The sequence below is a fragment of the Bos grunniens genome, chromosome 1 (assembly GCF_055505025.1).
Source record: "Bos grunniens cultivar Pamir isolate PY7600 chromosome 1, Bosgru_T2T1.0, whole genome shotgun sequence".
NCBI lineage: Eukaryota > Metazoa > Chordata > Mammalia > Artiodactyla > Bovidae > Bos > Bos grunniens.
Window position 1 is genome coordinate 43,248,844 of NC_141165.1, and position 19,470 is coordinate 43,268,313.

The 19,470-nt window shown below is 37.3% G+C and overlaps 1 protein-coding gene across 4 annotated transcripts in view; it reads right to left on the minus strand.

Annotated features, from left to right (window-relative positions):
- Positions 1–362: 362 nt before the first annotated feature.
- The window catches only part of LOC147379347 (uncharacterized), a 223,063-nt gene continuing 203,955 nt past the window's right edge, over positions 363–19,470 (minus strand). For all 4 annotated transcript variants that reach the window (XR_015132984.1, XR_015132977.1, XR_015132930.1 and 1 more), the window contains one exon: positions 363–750. The gene's annotated coding sequence lies outside the window, so the exon portion shown is untranslated. The remainder of the gene's footprint in view (positions 751–19,470) is intronic.

The window sequence follows — 19,470 nt, forward strand, 5'->3', positions numbered from 1 at the left end:
CCATGGACTGCAGACTACCAGTCTCCTCTGTCCAAGGGATTCTCCAGGCAAGAATCCTGGAGTGGATTGCCATTTCCTTCTCCAGGGGATCTTTCCAACCCAGCTATCTAATCCTGGTCTTCTACATTGCTGGTGGGTTCTTTCCCATCTGAGCCACCAGGGAATGCCCAGAAAGCTAACTGGGCGTCTGTCTACCCAAACTTGGCACTACTTATTGCTGGAAATTGTAGAAGGAGTGTGAGGGGAATGGTTATTTAATGTGGGTGGGAGGGGTAGTGATTTAAGTCAAAAAATAACAACAACAACAAAAATGACTGAAAAACAAATAATAAGACATGAATTTTTTTATTTCAATGAGATTATAGTCTAGAATGGACAATAAAACAAGTTACAAAAATATAAATGCAAGCATCTATCTATATTAAGATCTATGCCTATCAATTTACACTTGACCTTAGCAAAAAGGCTGAGAAGCAATGTATACCTATCAATTCTGGACTAGTATGAAGATCAAATGAAGCAATACATACAAAGTGCTGACAGAATTCTTGGCACATGGTAAGTCCTTTAAAATATTTTCATATATATATTATTGTGAAGTATAAATAAACCAATAAATGCTACTGACTAGGAACTGACATTTTTCTCTTTAGCATCAGTACAATTCCAGAGCACTTAACCATATCTGACGTCTTCCTTGTTCATATGTTTACTTCTGTATGGTCTGCTAAGGGTTTTGTCATATACTATCTGGAAGAGAATACAACACACAGTATATTCAATGATTTGGAAGAGAACATAACACACACACATAATGATTTGTTGAATCGTTATTTCTTTCTGCCAGTGCTTATCTTTTGTACTGATTAAAGTATTTCCCACTATGCTAAATGCTTGAATGGTAATCCCTAACTACATCCAGCAAACATTTCAAAACAGGGGTCTGAGTTCTGTACTTCCATTAATATCCTGACTTACTAAAAACGTTTGACCAAGTTCATCAGTTATCAAAAGCAAGCTTCATGAGTTATTTTGCTGGAACAAAGAAATGAATGTTTTGAATAAAAGCAGAATTGTTCTTCCTGTGAAATTCTTTCCAAATAAGAATGAATAAAATGAAACTTTATTTGGTCTTCAGAATCCCAGAGCAGCACCTGTGCTTGCCAAACACAGGAAAGCATCAGTGAGGAAAAGAGACTTGTCTTCAACTTTCCAACATAAATTATTTAGACCAGAAATGAAATGAAGTGAAAGTCGCTCAGTAGTGTCCAACTTTTTGCGATCCCATGGACTGTAGTCTGCCAGGCTCCTCTGTTCATAGAATTCTCCAGGCCAGTATACTAGAGTGGATAGCCATTCCCTTCTCCACGGGATCCTCCCAAACCAGGGGTTGAAAACAGGTCTCCTGAATTGCAGGTAGGTTCTTTACCATCTGAGCCACCAGGGAAGCCCCAGGAAATGTGTAAATAGCACCTGGCAATACTGGTTTAAACAAATGTCAAAAGGTTTTACTCTTCCCACCTCTTGGAAAAAATCTCTTGCTAAGGTAAGCTTTGTGAAGGAAAGACAAATCTCTTAAGCAAAAGTCTTCTAAAATTTAATTTCCTCTTGGAAAAAAAGTATGAAAATCCCTCTTGAAAATAGGTGGGATTCTAGACAACATCATTGGTTGTGGGTCATAAGCTCTTTCGGATTATTGATTGCAAAATCTTGAGTTTGCAATTACATAGATAGAAAAGATAGACTGATGTCACACATATGTCATTTTCCCCTCTTCTTTTGGTACTGTACATTTATCTTTTTCTCATTAACTGGTAAGGACTCTGTATATTATGCTACTCATTCCTTACCTCTGATGTTGTAAATGTTTTTTAACAAATTTGCTTTGTGTCCTTACAACCTATATATGATATATTTCTTATTCACACAGTGTTTTAATTTTTAGGTAGTTCAGTTCAGTTCAGTCATTCAGTCATGTCTGACTCTTTGCGACCCCATGAATCACAGCACACCAGGCCTCCCTGTCCATCACCAATTCCCGGATCCACCCAAACCCATGTCCACTGAGTCAGTGATACCATCCAACCATCTCATCCTCTGTTGTCCCCTTCTCCTCCTGCCCTCAATCTTTCCCAGCATCAGAGTCTTTTCCAATGAGTCAGCTCTTCGCATCAGGTGGCCAAAGTATTGGAGTTTTAGATTCAGCATCAGTCCTTCCAATGAACACCCAGGACTGATCTCCTTTAGGATGGACTGGTTGGATCTCCTTGCAGTCCAAGGGACTTTCAAGAGTCTTCTCCAACACCACAGTTCAAAAGCATCAATTCTTCGGCAGTCAGCTTTCTTTATAGTCCAACTCTCACATTCATACATGACCACAGGAAAAAAAACATAGCCTTGACTAGATGGACCTTTGTTGGAAAAGTAATCTCTGCTTTTTAATATGCTGTCTAGGTTGGTCATAATTTTCCTTAAAAGGAGCAAGAGTTTCTTAATTTCAGTGCTGCAATCACCATCTGCAGTGATTTTGGAACCCCCCAAAATAAAGTCAGCCACTGTTTCTACTGTTTCCCCATCTATTTCCCATGAAGTGATGGGACTGGATGCTATGATCCCCGTCTTCTGAATGTTGAGCTTTAAGCCAACTTTTTCACTCTCCTCTTTCACTTTCATCAAGAGCCTTTTGAGTTCCTCTTCACTTTCTGCCATAAGGGTGGTGTCATCTGCATATCTGAGGTTATTGAGATTTCTCCCAGCAATCTTGATTCCAGCTTGTGCTTCCTCCAGCCCAGCGTTTTCCATGATGTACTCCGCATATAGGTTAAATAAGCAGGGTGAAAATATACAGCCTTGACGTACTCCTTAACTATGTTAATTGTTGTTGCTATTGTTCTGATTTCTGGCTGGAGTTTCATGTTGAGAAATACCATTCCAAACACAGTATTTAAAGTAATAAGCAGTATTTTCTTCTATTGATTTTATGACTTTGTTAATGTAATTTTATAATTACATATTTAATAAATCTAAAATTTACTTTGGTGTGTAGTGTGAGGTGACTTCTCAGATGGCTCAGTGGTAACAGAATCTGCCAATACAGGAGACACAGGAGACACAGGTTCAATCCCTGGGATGGAAAGATTCCCTGGAAAAGGAAATGGCAAGCCACTCCATATTCTTATTTGGAGAATCTCAAGGACAGAGGAGCCTGGCAGGCTATAGTCCATGGGATCGCAAAGAGACACGGCTGAGCATGCATGTACCTGGTGTGAGGCCATAATCAAATTGTTTTCAAAATGATCTCTTTGTCAAGCATACTATGTTAATACTTATTGTTCTTCATTATTGATGTGTTCATCCCATTGTTCTTCATTTTCATAATTTTCCTGGTTATGTTTTAACATTTTTCCAGATGGATTTTTTTAGTCATTTAAAAAATATTTATATGAATATATTCTCATTGCAAACATTTAAAACAGAATATGGAATAAAATAATATAATTTCATCTTACTACTTCTTACATCTACTCTTCTCCATAAAAATAATGGCAGCTGACACTTTTGAATGTATGTTCTAGAATATTCTCTATTCATTTACCTAACTGTAACAGACAGTCCCCAGTTTACAATGGTTCGACTTAATGATGTATTGACTTTACGATGATGTGAAACAACACATATTCAGGAGAAGCTGTACTTCACATTTTGAATGTTACACACAGTATGACCTTTTCTCACTCTGGGCAGCAGCGGTGAGATGAGTTGCAACTTCCCAGTCAGCCAAATGATCATGAGGGTGAACAACTGACACACTTAAAGACCAATCCATACCCATACAACCACTGTGCTTTTCACTTTCAGTACAGTATTCAATAAGTAACGTGACAATGAAATATTTGCAAACAAAGCAACCAACAATGGATTAACCTCCAAAATATACAAACAGTTCATGCAGCTCAACATCAGGAAAGCAAACAGCCCAAACAAAAAATAGGTGGAAGATCTAAATAGACATTCCTCAAGAGAAGACATACAAATGGCAAACAACTATGTGAAAATATGCTCATCATCACTAATTACTAGAGAAATGCAAATCAAAATCATAATGAGGTATCACTTCACACCAGTAGGAATGGCTATCATCAAAAATCTACAGATAAAGCTGGAAAGGGAGAAAAGGGAACCTACTACATTGTTGATAGGAATGTAAATTGGTACAGCCACTATGGAAAAAAGTATAGAAATTCCTCAAAAAATAGAGCCTGGGTATATATCTGGGGAAAAAAATGAAAACTCTAGAAAAGATACATGCATCCCAAGATTCATAGCAGAACATTTACAATAACTAAGACACAGAAGCAACCTAAATGTTTATCAACAGATGAATGGATTCATATATACAATGGAATATTCAGTTCAGTTCAGTCGCTCAGTTGTGTCTGACTCTTTGCGACCCCATGAATCACAGCACGCCAGGCCTCCCTGTCCATCACCAACTCAGAGTTCACTCAAACTCATGTCCATCGATTCGGAGATGCCATCCAGCCATCTCATTCTCTGTCGTCCCCTTCTCCTCCTGCCCCTAATCCCTCCCAGCCTCAGAGTCTTTTCCAATGAGTCAACTCTTCGCATGAGGTGGCCAAAGTATTGGAGTTTCAGCTTTAGCATCATTCCTTCCAAAGAAATCCCAGGGCTGATCTCCTTTAGAATGGACTGGTTGGATCTCCTTACAGTCCAAGGGACTCTCAAGAGTCTTCTCCAACACCACATTTCAAAAGTATCAATTCTTTGGCACTCAGCTTTCTTCACAGTCCAACTCTCACATCCATACATGACCATGGGAAAACCATAGCCTTGACTAGACGGACCTTTGTTGGCAAAGTAATATCTCTGCTTTTCAATATGCTGTCTAGGTTGGTCATAACTTTCCTTCCAAGGAGTAAGTGTCTTTTAATTTCATGGCTGCAATCACCATGTGCAGTGATTTTGGAGCCCCCCAAAAATAAATTCTGACTGTTTCCACTGTTTCCCCATCTATTTTCCATGAAGTGATGGGACCAGATGCCATGATCTTTGTTTTCTGAATGTTGAGCTTTAAGCCAACTTTTTCACTCTCCTCTTTCACTCTCATTAAGAGGCTTCTTAGTTCCTCTTCACTTTCTGCCATAAGGGTGGTGTGGTATTCAGCCACAAAAAAGATTGAAACTGCCATTTGCAGCAACATGATGGACCTAGAGACTGTCATACTGAGTGAATTACTTCAGAGAATGATAAATACCATATGATACCATGTATATGTGGAATCAAAATAATTATTACAAATGAACTTATTTACAAAACAGAAACAGACTCACAGACACAGAAAACAAACCTATGGTTACCAAAGGGAAAAGAAGGAAGTGATAAATTGATACTGACATATACACACTACTATATATAAGACAGATAACTAATAAGAACTTACTGTTTAGCACAAGGAACTCTACTCAACACTCTATATGACCTATATGGGAAAAGAATCTAAAAAAAGAGTGGATATACATATTAATATATGTATAACTGATTCACCTTGCTGTACATCAGAAATTAAATACTGTAAATCAACTATATCCAATAAAATGATTTAAAAATGATACATGAGATGATCAATACTTGATTATAAAGCAGGCTTTGTATTAGATGATTTTGCCCTCTAGTAGGCTAATGAAAGCCTCTGAATGTGTATAAGGTAGACAAGGCTAAGCTGTGATGTTTGGTAGATAAGGTGTATTAAATAAATTTTTGACTTACAATATTTTCCACCTATTATGAATTTGTTGGGATGTAAGCCCATTATAAGATGAGGAAGATCTATATATGCTTTTGTACACATCTTAACCAATCAAAATTGTATATTACTTTTTATACAAAGTAATTGTATAAAATTGTTTTATACTTTTTAAATTTTATTGTTTTACAAATTTTACAAAATTGTTTTACACTTTTTAAATTTTATTTTAGAGATATTTGCATCAACACACCTTATTGCCAAATTCAGACATAAATTGAAGACTGTAGGGAAAATGACTAGACCATTCAGGTATGACCTAAATCAAATCCCTTATGATTATACAATGGAAGTGAGAAATAGATTTAAGGGACTAGATCTGATAGAGTGCTGATGAACTGTGGACGGAGGTTCATGACATTGTACAGGAGACAGGGATCAAGACCATCCCCATGGAAAAGAAATGCAAAAAAGCAAAATGGCTGTCTGCAGAGGCCTTACAAATAGCTGTGAAAAAAAGAGAAGCGAAAAGCAAAAGAGAAAAGGAAAGATATAAGCACCTGAATGCAGAGTTCCAAAGAATAGCAAGGAGAGATAAGAAAGCCTTCCTCAGTGATCAATGCAAAGAAATAGAGGAAAACAAAAGAATGGGAAAGACTAGAGATCTCTTCAAGAAAGTTAGAGATACCAAGGGAACATTTCATGCAAAGATTGGCTCGATAAAGGACAGAAATGGTATGGACCTAAGAGAAGCAGAAGATATTAAGAAGAGGTGGCAAGAATACACAGAACTGTACAAAAAAGGTCTTCATGACCCAGACAATCACGATAGTGTGATCACTCACCTAGAGCCAGACATCCTGGAATGTGAAGTCAAGTGGGCCTTAGAAAGCATCACAATGAACAAAGCTAGTGGAGGTGATGGAATTCCAGTTGAGCTCTTTCAAATCTTGAAAGAAGATGCTGTGAAAGTGCTGCACTCAATATGCCAGAAAATTTGGAAAACTCAGCAGTGGCCACAGGACTGGAAAAGGTCAGTTTTCATTCCAATCCCAAAGAAAGCCAATGCCAAAGAATGCTCAAACTACTGCGCAATTGCACTCCTCTCACACGCTAGTAAAGTAATGCTCAAAATTCTCCAAGCCAGGCTTCAGCAATATGTGAACCATGAACTTCCAGATGCTCAAGCTGATTTTAGAAAAGGCAGAGGAACCAGAGATCAAATTGCCAACATACGCTGGATCATGAAAAAAGCAAGAGAATTCCAGAAAAACATCTATTTCTGTTTTATTGACTATGCCAAAGTCCTTGACTGTGTGGATCACAATAAACTGTGGAAAATTCTTCAAGAGATGGGAATACCAGACCACCTGATCTGCCTCTTCAAAAACCTGTATGCAGGTCAGGAAGCAACAGTTAGAACTGGACATGGAACAACAGACTGGTCCCAAATAGGAAAAGGTATACGTCAAGGCTGTATATTGTCACCCTGCTTATCTAACTTATATGCAGAGTACATCATGAGAAATGTTGGGCTGGAAGAAGCACAAGCTGGAATCAAGATTGCTGGGAGAAATCTCAGTAACCTCAGATAGGCAGATGACACCACCCTTATGGCAGAAAGTGAAGAGGAACTAAAAAGCCTCTTGATGAAAGTAAAAGAGGAGAGTGAAAAAGTTGGCTTAAAGCTCAACATTCAGAAAATGAAGATCATGGCATCCAGTCCCATCACTTCATGGAAAATAGATAGGGAAACAGTTGAAACAGTGGCTGACTTTATTTTTTGGGGCTCCCAAATCACTGCAGATGGTGATTGCAGCCATGAAATTAAAAGACGCTTACTCCTTGAAAGGAAAGTAATGACCATCCTAGATAGCATATTCAAAAGCAGAGACATTACTTTGCCAACAAAGGTTCGTCTAGTCAAGGCTATGGTTTTTCCTGTGGTCATGTATGGATGTGAGAGTTGGACTGTGAAGAAGGCAGAGCACGGAAGAATTGGTGCTTTTGAACTGTGGTGTTGGAGAAGACTCTTGAGAGTCCCTTGGACTGCAAGGAGATTCAACCAGTCCATTCTAAAGGAGATCAGTCCTGGGTGTTCTTTGAAAGGAAATGATGCTAAAGCTGAAACTCCAGTACTTTGGCCACCTCATGTGAAGAGTTGACTCATTGGAAAAGACTCTGATGCTGGGAGGGATTGGGGGCAGGAGAAGGAGGGGACAACAGAAGATGAGATGGCTGGTTGGCATCACCAACTCGATGGACGTGAGTTTGAGTGAACTCCGGGAGTTGGTGATGGACAAGGAGGCCTGGCGAGCTGTAATTCATGGGGTTGCATAGAGTTGGACACACCTGAGCGACTGAACTGAACTGAGCATTGACACAAATTATTTTTTTATTTAAGACATATATTTTATCAATATACATATACTACACATATACACATATATATGCACACATATATATACATATTATTTATCAACCACCAAGCAGATATGCATTTATATGTTTCTATATTGTTTTCCATGACATACAAGCTTATAAGCTTCTTCATAATGAATGACCATTGTACAAGTTGCACTTATTGCATTCCTTTAGATTCTTAAAAGTAGAATTTTAGAGCCAGGAAATATGAACAGTTGATAAACTGCTATATTGCCTTTCCAAAAGGTTTTGAATATTTAGAGTCCCACGAAAAGTATACAAGAATGGCTTTTACTTTATTCATTCACCGATTTTTGAGAATCAGTTGCTAATATATAGCTTCTATTTTGAATTTCCATAAAGGAGAATCAATAATTGTTGCTTCAGAAGCCAATAAATTGAGAGAATTAGATTGAAGCACCTCATTATGATGTACAAAAACAACTAATAATGAAACAAACAACAGAATGGATACACTCCAAATTTCTTGCAGTGACATGTACCTTAGCAGACATAGACCATGTAAGAGAGTATAAATGAAATAATTTAGTACCATAAGAAGGAAAAAAAAAAAAGAACTCAAAAATAAAACTAAGACCAAATATTTTTTCATCAGAGTGAGAATGAGATACCTACTTATTAAGTTAAAAAAAAAAGAGAGAGAAAATGTGCACACTTAGTAGCTCAGAAAGGTTAATGGAACAGCATAGTAAAAGGCTATATCAGACCAAACAAATCAAAATGGAATTCAAGGGGAAAAGTACTAGAGGTGTCTTCATTACAGTAAAAATAATGTTACACAATGTATAAAGCTTATTGAAACAAACAAATATAGCACTGAAATATATGAAATAAAACCACTGGCAATAGAAGTATAGAATCATAAAGAGAGACTAGCATTTTCTTCTGAATCGTCACGTACTGAGATCAAAAGATAAAAATTAATTTGAAGAAGGTCCAAAAATACCAATGAGATTGTATACGTATTTATAATGTATAATAATGTAATACATATGATATCACATATAATATATAATGTATAACAAGTACATAAGTATGAATTTATATATGAGGTTATGTCTCTACCCATCTATTTAGATGTCTTACATTTATGATTTGTAAGGCTGAAATTGTTTGTTGTCCACCCACCCAGCAATAATTTACTCTTTTTTCTGGTTAACAGAAAGCCAATTTGGACATCTTTAACAAAATAGTATGAACCATGATGGGTCTAAGCTAAAGATAACAATTAGATTTCTATTTACTAGTAATTAATGGGTGTATGAGCATGGCCCCATTAATGAGCATCGCCCTGCCATCAGAACAAGACCCAATTTCCCCCTCAGTCAGTCCCTCCCATCAGGAAGCTTCCATAAGCCTTCCATAAGCCTCTTATCCTTCTCCATCAGAGGGTAGACAGAATGAAACCCACAATCACAGAAAACTAACCAATATGATCACATGAACTGCAGCATTGTCTACCTCAATGAAACTGTGAGCCATGCCATGTAGGGCCACCCAAGATAAATGGATCACGGTGGAGGGTTCTGACAAAACATGGTCCAATAGAAAAAGGAATAGCAAACCATTTTAATATTCTTGCCTTGAGAACCCCATGAACACTATGACAAGGCAAAAAAATAGGACACTGAAAAATGAACTCTCCAGGTCGGTAGGTGCCCAATATGCTACTGGAGATCAGTGAAGAAATAACTCCACAAACAATAAAGAGATGGAGCCAAAGCAAAAACAACACCCAGTTGTGGATGTAACTGGTGATGGAAGTAAAGTCCAATGCCGAAAAGAACAATATTGCATAGGAACCTGTTAGGAATCAGTGAACTAAAATGGACTGGAATGGGTGAAATTAACTCAGATGACCATTATATCTACTATTGTGGGCAAGAATCCCTTAGAAGAAATGGAGCAGCCATCACAGTTAACAAGAGTCTGAATGGAGTACTTGGATGCAATCTCAAAAACAACAGAATGATCTCTGTTCATTTCCAAGGCAAGCCGTTCAATATCAGAGAATTCCAAGTCTATGCCCCAACCCATAACTCTGAAGAAGTTGAAGTTGAATGGTTCTATGAAAACCTACAAGACCTTTTAGAACTAACACCCAAAAAAGATGTCCTTTTCATTATAGGGGACTCAAGGCAAAAGTAGGAAGTCAAGAAACACCTGGAGTAACAGGCAAATTTGGCCTTGGAGTACAGAATGAAGCAGGGCAAGGGCTAATAGAGTTTTGACATGAGAATGCACTGGTCATAGCAAACACCCTCTTCCAACAACACAAGAGAAGACTCTACACATGGACATCACCAGATGGTCAATACCAAAATCAGATTGATGATATTCTTTGCAGCCAAAGATAGAGAAGTTCTATACAGTCAGCAAAAACAACACCAGGAGCTGACTGTGACTCAGATCATGAACTACTTAATACCAAATTCAGACTTAAATTGAAGAAAGTAGGGAAAACCACTAGACCATTCAGGTATGACCTGAATCAAATCCCTTACAATTGAACAGTGGAAGTGACCAATAGATTCAAGGGATTAGATCTGATAGACAGAGTACCTGAAGAACTATGGATGGAGGTTCATGGCATTGTACAGGAGGCAGTGATCAAGACCATCCCCAGGAAAAAGAAATGCAAAAGACAAAATGGTTGTCTGAGGAGGCCTTACAAATAGCTGAGAAAAGAAGAAAAGCAAAAGGCAAAGGAGAAAAGGAATGAAATACCCATTTGAATGCAGAGATCCAAAGAATAGCAAGGAGAGATAAGAAAGCCTTCCTCAGTGATCAGTGAAAAGAAATAGAGGAAAACAATAGAATGGGAAAGACCTAGAGATCTCTTCAAGAAAATTAGAGATAACAAAGGAATATTTCATGCAAAGATGAACACAATAAAGGACAGAAATTATATGGGCCTAACAGAAGCAGAAGATATTAAGAAGTGTCAAGAATACACAGAAGAACTATACAAAAGAGATCTTCATAACCCAGATAACCATGATGGTGTGATCACCCACCTAGAGCCAGATATCCTGGAATGTGAAGTCAAGTGGGCCTTAGGAAGCATCACCATGAACAAAGCTTGTGGAGGTGATGGAATCCCAGTTGAGCTATTTCAATTCTAAATGATAATGCAGTGAAAGTGCTGCATTCAATATGCCAGAAAATTTGGAAAACTCAACAGTGGCCACAGGACTGGAAAATGTCGTTATTATTCCAATCCCAAAGACAGGCAATGTCAAAGAATGCTCAAACTCTGCACAATTGCACTCATCTCACACACTAGTGAAGCAATGCTCATAATTCTCCAAGCCAGGCTTCAACAGTATGTGAACTGTGAACTTCCAGATGTTCAAGCTGGATTTAGAAAAGGCACAGGAATCAGAGATCAAATTGCCAACATCCGTTGGGTCATAGATAAAGTTAGAGAGTTCCAGAAAAAATATATGTTTCTGCTTTACTGATTATGCTGAAGCCTTTGACTGTGAGGATCACAACAAACTGTGGACAGGTCTTCAAGAGATGGGAATACCAGACCATCTGACCTGCCTCCCAAGAAATCTGTATGCAGGTTAAGAAGCAACAGTTAGAACTGGACATAGAACAACAGACTGGTTCCAAATTGGGAAAGGAGTACATCAAGGCTGTATATTTTCACCCTGCTTATTTAACTTCTATGCAGAGTACATCATGAGATATGCTTGACTCAATGAAACACAAGCTGGAATCAAGATTGCCGAGAGAAATATCAATCACCTCAGATATGCAGATAACACCACCCTTATGGAAAAAAGTGAATAAGAAGTAAAGAGTCTCTTGATGAAAGTGAAAGAAGAGAGGGAAAAAGCTGGCTTAAAACTCAACATTCATTAAACCAAGATCATGGCATCTGGTCCCATCACTTCATGGCAAATAGATAGGGAAACAGTGGCTGACTTAATTTTTCTGGGCTGCAGATGGTGATTGCAGCCATGAAATTAAAAGACGCTTGCTCCTTGGAAGGAAAGCTATTACCAACCTAGACAGCATATTAAAAAGCAGAGACATTACTTTGCTGACAAAGGTCTAGTCAAGGCTATGGTTTTTCCAGTAGTCATGTATGGATGTGAGGGCTGGACTATAAAGAAAGCTGAGTGCCGAAGAATTGATGCTTTTGAATTGTGATGTTGGATAAGACTCTTGAGAGTCCCTTGGACTGCAAGGAGATCAAACAAGTCCATTCTAAAGGAAATCAGTCCTGAACATTCACTGGAAGGACTGATGTTGAAGCTGAAACTCCAATACTTTGGCCACCTGATGTGAAGAACTGACTCATTTGAAAAGACCATGACTCTGGGAATGGTTGAAGGCATGAGGAGAAAGGGATGACAGAAAGGGTTGGATGGCATCACTGACTCGATGGACATGAGTTTGAGTAGGCGCCGAGAAATGGTGATGGACAGGGAAGCCTGGTGTACTACAGTCCTTGGGGTTGCAAAGAGTTGCACACAACTGAGCAAGTGAACTGAACTGAACTGAATGATTGTATGAGATCAGAGGAGAAACACATGTGGGGCTTCTTGGATATATTTTTATCCCTGATGTAAGATTTGTGAGAAGAATGCTTTTTTTCTCTCTTACTTCTTTTACACATTGTCTTGAGATACAATGATACCTGGGATTGATGTGATCCAAGTATCATGGATCCATGAGGATAGACACTGCCAATACAAAGAAGATGGACCAAACATAAAGAAAAGAGTCTTCATACTTGATGAGATCACTGAACTACAGAACCAACCATGGCAATCTCTATTTCTGAACTTCTTAAGTGAGATAAAAAATTGTTACTGTTTAATCTACTTTCCATCAGCTTTTCGGTTATGTGCAGTTGACATAAGTAGATACCATTCTCAGACCATAAAGAAAAACATCTGAGGATGAAGAAAGAAATGGGGATAAAAACAACCATTTGGAATTTTTAAAATTCTCCCCTAATCAATTATCAAGTTGCATTTTGCTTTTGCTAATCATATCTGGTAAAAAATATTCCACATCAAAACTTAGGAAAGTAAAGTCTGAACAGAATAAATAATGAATGGTTAAAATAAAATGAATTATTCAAAAATTCTGAAAATGAACACAAGATATACCTAAGGACACCAAAGTAGTTATTGGTGGTGAATTTGAAAATTTTTCTAAAAATTAATTAATATTGCAATTCCTTTAAATTGTTAATAAAGTGGGGATAATACTTGTTAGCATAGTCAAGAAATAACTGTGCAAAATATCCTCTCTATATTTTTCTGTTCCCTGATTTTAGGACTCATTTTAATTATGTGTTTTTATTTTATTTCTTTAGATAGATTATATTGTTAATGTTTACAAAAAAATGCATGAATGAGCACTGTATGTGAACATAGAATACTAATAGTGCATATGAACATACACTATTAGAAAATGTAGTTCTTACTATAAATGTGGGAATAAGTTTCTATATCAATTTATAGATGACATCTACAAAACCAGAAAATTTGCCATTATCTTTAGTAAAGAGATGGGAATACCAGACCATCTGACCTATCTTCTGAGAAATCTGTATGTGGGACAGGAAGCAACAGTTAGAACTGGACATGGAACAACAGACTGGTTCCAAATAGGGAAAGAAGTATGTCAAGGCTGTATATTGTCACCCTGCTTATTTAACTTATATGCACAGTACATCAGGAGAATAGCTGGGCTGGATGAAACACAAGCTGGAATCAATATTCCCAGGAGAAATATCAATAACCTCAGATATGCAGATGACACCACCCTTATGGCAGAAAGTGAAAAACTAAAAAGCCTCTTGATGAAAGTGAAAGAGGAGAGTGAAAAAGTTGGCTTAAAGCTCAACATTCAGAAAACAAAGATCATGACATCTGGTCCCACCACTTCATAGAAAATAGATGGGGAAGGAATGGAAACAGTGACAGACTATTTTGGGGGGCTCAAAAATCACTGCAGATGGTGACTGCAGTCATGAAATTAAAAGACACTTGCTCCTTGGAAGAAAAGTTATGATCAACCTAGACAGCATATTAAAAAGCAGAGACATTACTTTGCCAACAAAAGTCTGTTTAGTCAAGGCTATGGTTTTTCCAGTAGTCATGTATGGGTGTGAGAGTTGGACTGTGAAGAAACCTGAGCACCGAAGAATTGATGCTTTTGAACTGTGGTGTTGGAGAAGACTCTTGAGAGTCCTTTGGACTGCAAGGAGATCCAACCAGTCCATCCTAAAGGAAATCAGTCCTGAATATTCATTGGAAGGACTGATGTTGAAGTTGACACTCCAATACTTTGGCTACCTGATGTGAAGAACTGACTCATTGGAAAAGACCCCGATGCTGGGAAAGATTGAAGGTTGGGAGGAGATGGGGACGAGAGAGGATGAGATGGTTTGATGGCAGCACCGACTCAATGGACATGAGTTTGAGCAGACTCCAGGAGTTGGTGATGGACAGGGAGGCCTGGCGTGCTACAGTCCATGGAGCTGCAAAGAGTCAGACACGACTGAGTGACTGAACTGAACTGAACTGATTTCTAATATTTCAGTCAAAGTGATTTTATTAAAAAAAGATGTGTTTTCTCATTTACTCAACAAATATTCATCAAATATCTATTTATTACAACATATAAACCTAGGCAAATGGAAGTATAACAGAGAATATATACATGTACCTTAAAATTTTTTGGTTATCCTCAAAATATAATAAATTCACAGGATATGACTCATTCATAATTTTTAAATCTTTTTTTTTTTTTTTCTGGCACATCATGAGCCTGTTAAACCTGAAGATTCATGCTCTTTCATTCCTTGAAAGTCAGTTTCTACAGTAACTAACGTAATTTGTTTTTTCAATGTGTTCTTTTCCCTCCATGTACAAGACTTTTCAATGTTTTCCAATCTCATCTTTTCTAATAACTTTTGGTTGTGCTTTTTTTCTAATAACATTGTGGTGCTTTTCCTCTGTTTCTTCTGCTGTTCTTTTTACATAGTTCTTTCATGTTACCAATTTGATTTTCTGCCATACCTGCTCTGTTCCTTCTAGTTTGGTTTTAATGCCTGTTATTGCTTTATTTTCCTCCATAATTTCTTATTTGAGCTCTGCTAACTAAATATCATTTAATCTTTATGTCTTACAGAATTCATGGGTGTTGTAAAATTTTCTTGAGAGTGAGAAACAGTTATCTAAGTGTTTTGTCTCCAGATTTTTTAAAAAATGTATTTGCTTTTGTGATTTCATCTTTTTGGTGAAGAAATTTTGCATAGTTCTAACATTGGTTATTTCGCTATCTTCACAGCATTTAATTGGCCTGCTACTTGACACCAAATAATGTGATATAGGCCCCTGACTCCACTTCCTGTTTATCTGAAAATCATTTGAGTAGTGCTTCACAACCATAGCTACACATTAAAATTAATTTTATTTTCTTTAAAAAATAAAAGAAAATAGAGATGCTTAATTCCAATCTAGCACAATAAAATTTCAATTTTCAGGTGTAGGCCTCAAATGAGTCTCTCATGTCATTGAGCTAAAGACTAGATATCATTGGTTGTTATTATCTGTTCATCTGTTTGAGGGTAGTAGAGCTAGAACTGAGTCCAGCAGAAGCTGGAACTGAAAAATAGGCACAGTGTCTCATCTTTCCTCTATTTGCTGAATGACTGGCACCTGGGCCACTTCCACAGACTGGTTACAGGAGACCCAATGATATTTTTGTTAGCTGTGGCCACCCACTGCGCTCCAATGCAGTTAACCCACCTTTGCCACACTTATTCCTGTGACTGAGGCTACATAACATCAGTAGTAGGTATCAGTAACAGACTGAGTGCTAGGAGCAATCTTAACAGTCACCTATTCCCATGTGCGGAGAAGGCAATGGCACCCCACTCCAGTACTCTTGCCTGGAAAATCCCATGGATGGAGGAGCCTGGTAGGTTGCGGTCCATGGGGTCGCTAAGAGTCAGACACGACTGAGAGACTTCACTTTCTCTTTTCACTTTCATGCATTGGAGAAGGAAATGGCAACCCACTCCAGTGTTCTTGCCTAGAGAATCCCAGGGACGGGGGAGCATGTGGACTGCCGTCTATGGGGTCGCACAGACTGAAGTGACTTAGCATTCCCATGTGAGAAAACTAAGACACTGAAGGGCTAAGATTGTTGCCCAGGGTACATGGAAAGGATGGGGTATGTGAACAAGAAATGATACAATACATCAGACTCTGTTAGGTGCTTTACCTACGTAAGTCACTGACTCCATTAAAAATGATTCTTTCAGATAGTTGTATGAAAATGGTCAATTACCTATCCAGCATTCTCTCCCCATCTTTTTCTACTTCTGAATAGCTTTCAGATTTTCTTTGAGAAAACACTATTTCCCCCAACTTAACCATTAGTTTCAACATTAGCTAAAAAATCTCCTTCACCTTGCCAAAGTAATTAAGTAGGGGATGGGCAGGAAATTAGGTACAAGCCAAGCAATACACAGCCTACTCCTGGCTTTACCTATTTGTTACAGATTGATTTTGTTAGAGCAAAACTTAGGCCTTTTTTTTTTTTTTAATTGGAGGCTAATTACTTTACAGTATTGCGGTGGTTTTTGCCATACATTCACATGAATCAGCCATGGGTGTACATGTGTTCCCCATCCTGAACCTCCCTCCCACCTCCCTTCCCATCCCATCCCTCAGGGTCATCCCAGTGCACCAGCCCTGAGCATGTCTCATGCATAGAGCCTAGACTGGTGATTTAGTTCACATATGATAATATTAGGCCTTTTAAGTGAACGTGGAAGGCAATGCTCTTTCACTCCTACTAGATGCAAATGAGAAGTGCGTAACCCCTGTTATGACAGCAGCCAGATTGTGACCATCAGGGAAACCACCATAAGGGCAGAGACTCGACATGAAAATAAAGGGGAAGAAAGAGTAATAGGGAAAAAAATAGAGTGAGAAGCCCTAACTGAACTTTGCCCAGCACCTCTCAATTCTGGACTTTTCAGTTAAAAGGAGTCAGTACATTTCCTTTGTTGTTTAAATTCTGAGTTGAATTTTCTCTCCCCTGCAACTGAAAGCATCATAATTGAATCAGATCTATTACTACTGCTGTTTCATAGAAGAAATCGCTTGAGGCTATACCATACTGTTCAATTTAGTAGACACTAGCCACATGTGGCTATTTAAATAAATTGCAATAGCTAAAATTAAAAATCCAGTTCCTTAGTTGTAGTAGCCAGATGTGAAGTGTTCCATAGCCACATAGTTCATGGTTACCTTATTTAACAGCACAGAATTTAACAAATTTCTATGTAACAAATATTCTTATTTAACAAATAATTAATATATATTCTATGAATTTACATCATCACAGAAAGGTCTACTGGAGAGCACCAATGAAAGACAGGCTCTTACATAATTTGTCCATAGTTAACACACCTGTTACCTGGTAGAACTATCATTTGAACCCAAGTTTTACATGCCTACAGGAGGGTTCTGTTATATATCAAGTCCCTGTGGTCAGATGTTGTTGACAATATGCATTAGTATCTGATGGAACTGGGCCACTTGTGTAATAGTTACATTATAGCTCCAGATACAGCATAAACAAATGGTTCATGAGACACATTCATTCATGACCTGGGTTGCTTCATTCATACAATGGAAATTCTTTTCATGCTGACTTTAAGTTTGTAGTATTTTTATCACCAATGTTTGTATTTGTCATTCTTACTCAAATTTGTATCAATGGCTAAACTCTTTTCCCAACATTTTCATTGTTCCTGCTCTAATTTTTCTCAAGATCCTTCATGGTTTTCCATTCCCTTGTGAATCAGGTAAATGTCTGTCTGTCTTTTTATTTTCAAATACTTGCACATCAGAAAGCTTTCCCCAAGGTATCTGAGCTCTACTCTTGACAGACACTGTGACATGAGCAAAAAATAGTACAAACTCCTCCATGCATGTCTGAAAATGAATTTGACAAAGCTTATTAATACCAGTAGCCTTCTGGCCATTTTTAAATCCAAGCATTCTGTTCATTGGCAGTAAAGCTTATTTCTTTTTTGATTTGCCTTTTAATAAATAATCTGTTGAACATTTGAAGTGCTTACTGGTTATCAAATTTAGAATTAATTGCACTGCATTTCTCCAGGCAGATTAATAAAGCTGCCTATTGCAGAATTCTGTTCTAATGGACATTTTGCATTACTATTGAAAATAATCCTGAACATAAATGAAATAAAGATTCAGTTTCAAGCATGACTAAATTCACAGTCACATTAACTAATGTATAATTTGAGATTTTAATCTTTGAATCTTTAAATTCTTTATTATAAATGGGACATGCTAATTGTTTTAAAATATAAAATGCAGACATATATGTCATGTCAAAAATGCTTTTCCAAATAATTTTCTTGTGCAAATTTTATATATATTCCATCAATTTTTACTCAATGTAATTTCAAAACTTTGATAGAAGATTTAAGATTTTGTGTTACAGTATAATGCATTAAGCACTGATATTCAGGTATAGGAAGTAATATTAATCTTGGGTTTTACCATGCTGGTATCACTGATAAGTTGCTTCATTGGAAATAGTGCTTCTATAAAAGAGAACTCAATTAAGGTTAATTAGAAGAAAAGACTTGACATCCATGATTGATAACCTAACTGCTACACCACCGTACTGTGGTTCTTGAACCATGCATCTAGCACCAGGTGTGATCTTGCTAGAGTAACTGAGGGAATAAAGTGTCTCTTATATGTTTATTCAGTAGAAAAAATCCCTAGGTGAGTCTTAGTTATATTTAAGATGATTTTGTCATTTACATTTGAATAATATTTACTTCCCACTATATTATTATAGTGACATGATGACAAGGATACATCCAGAATCATTGTTGTGAAAGATATTTTTATACATACAAAAAATACATTCCTACACATACACATACATACACACACATATACATATAAACAAAAGATCCCTTTATTGCTTACATTTTTACCTTAATTTATTTTCCTCTTTCTTCTGGCATTACACCTTTAAGTAACACATGACTCCCAAATTAAATATAGGTATAACATAATGAGAGGCCAACAAAAAGCAAAATGCATCTGATTATATAGTTCTTTGGCCACACAACAACCATGAAAGCAAAATAAGATCCATTCTTGGCAGCTAGAATTGCCCTGAGCATTTATTGCTGTCATAAACATCTTGGCAATTTTACTTATATT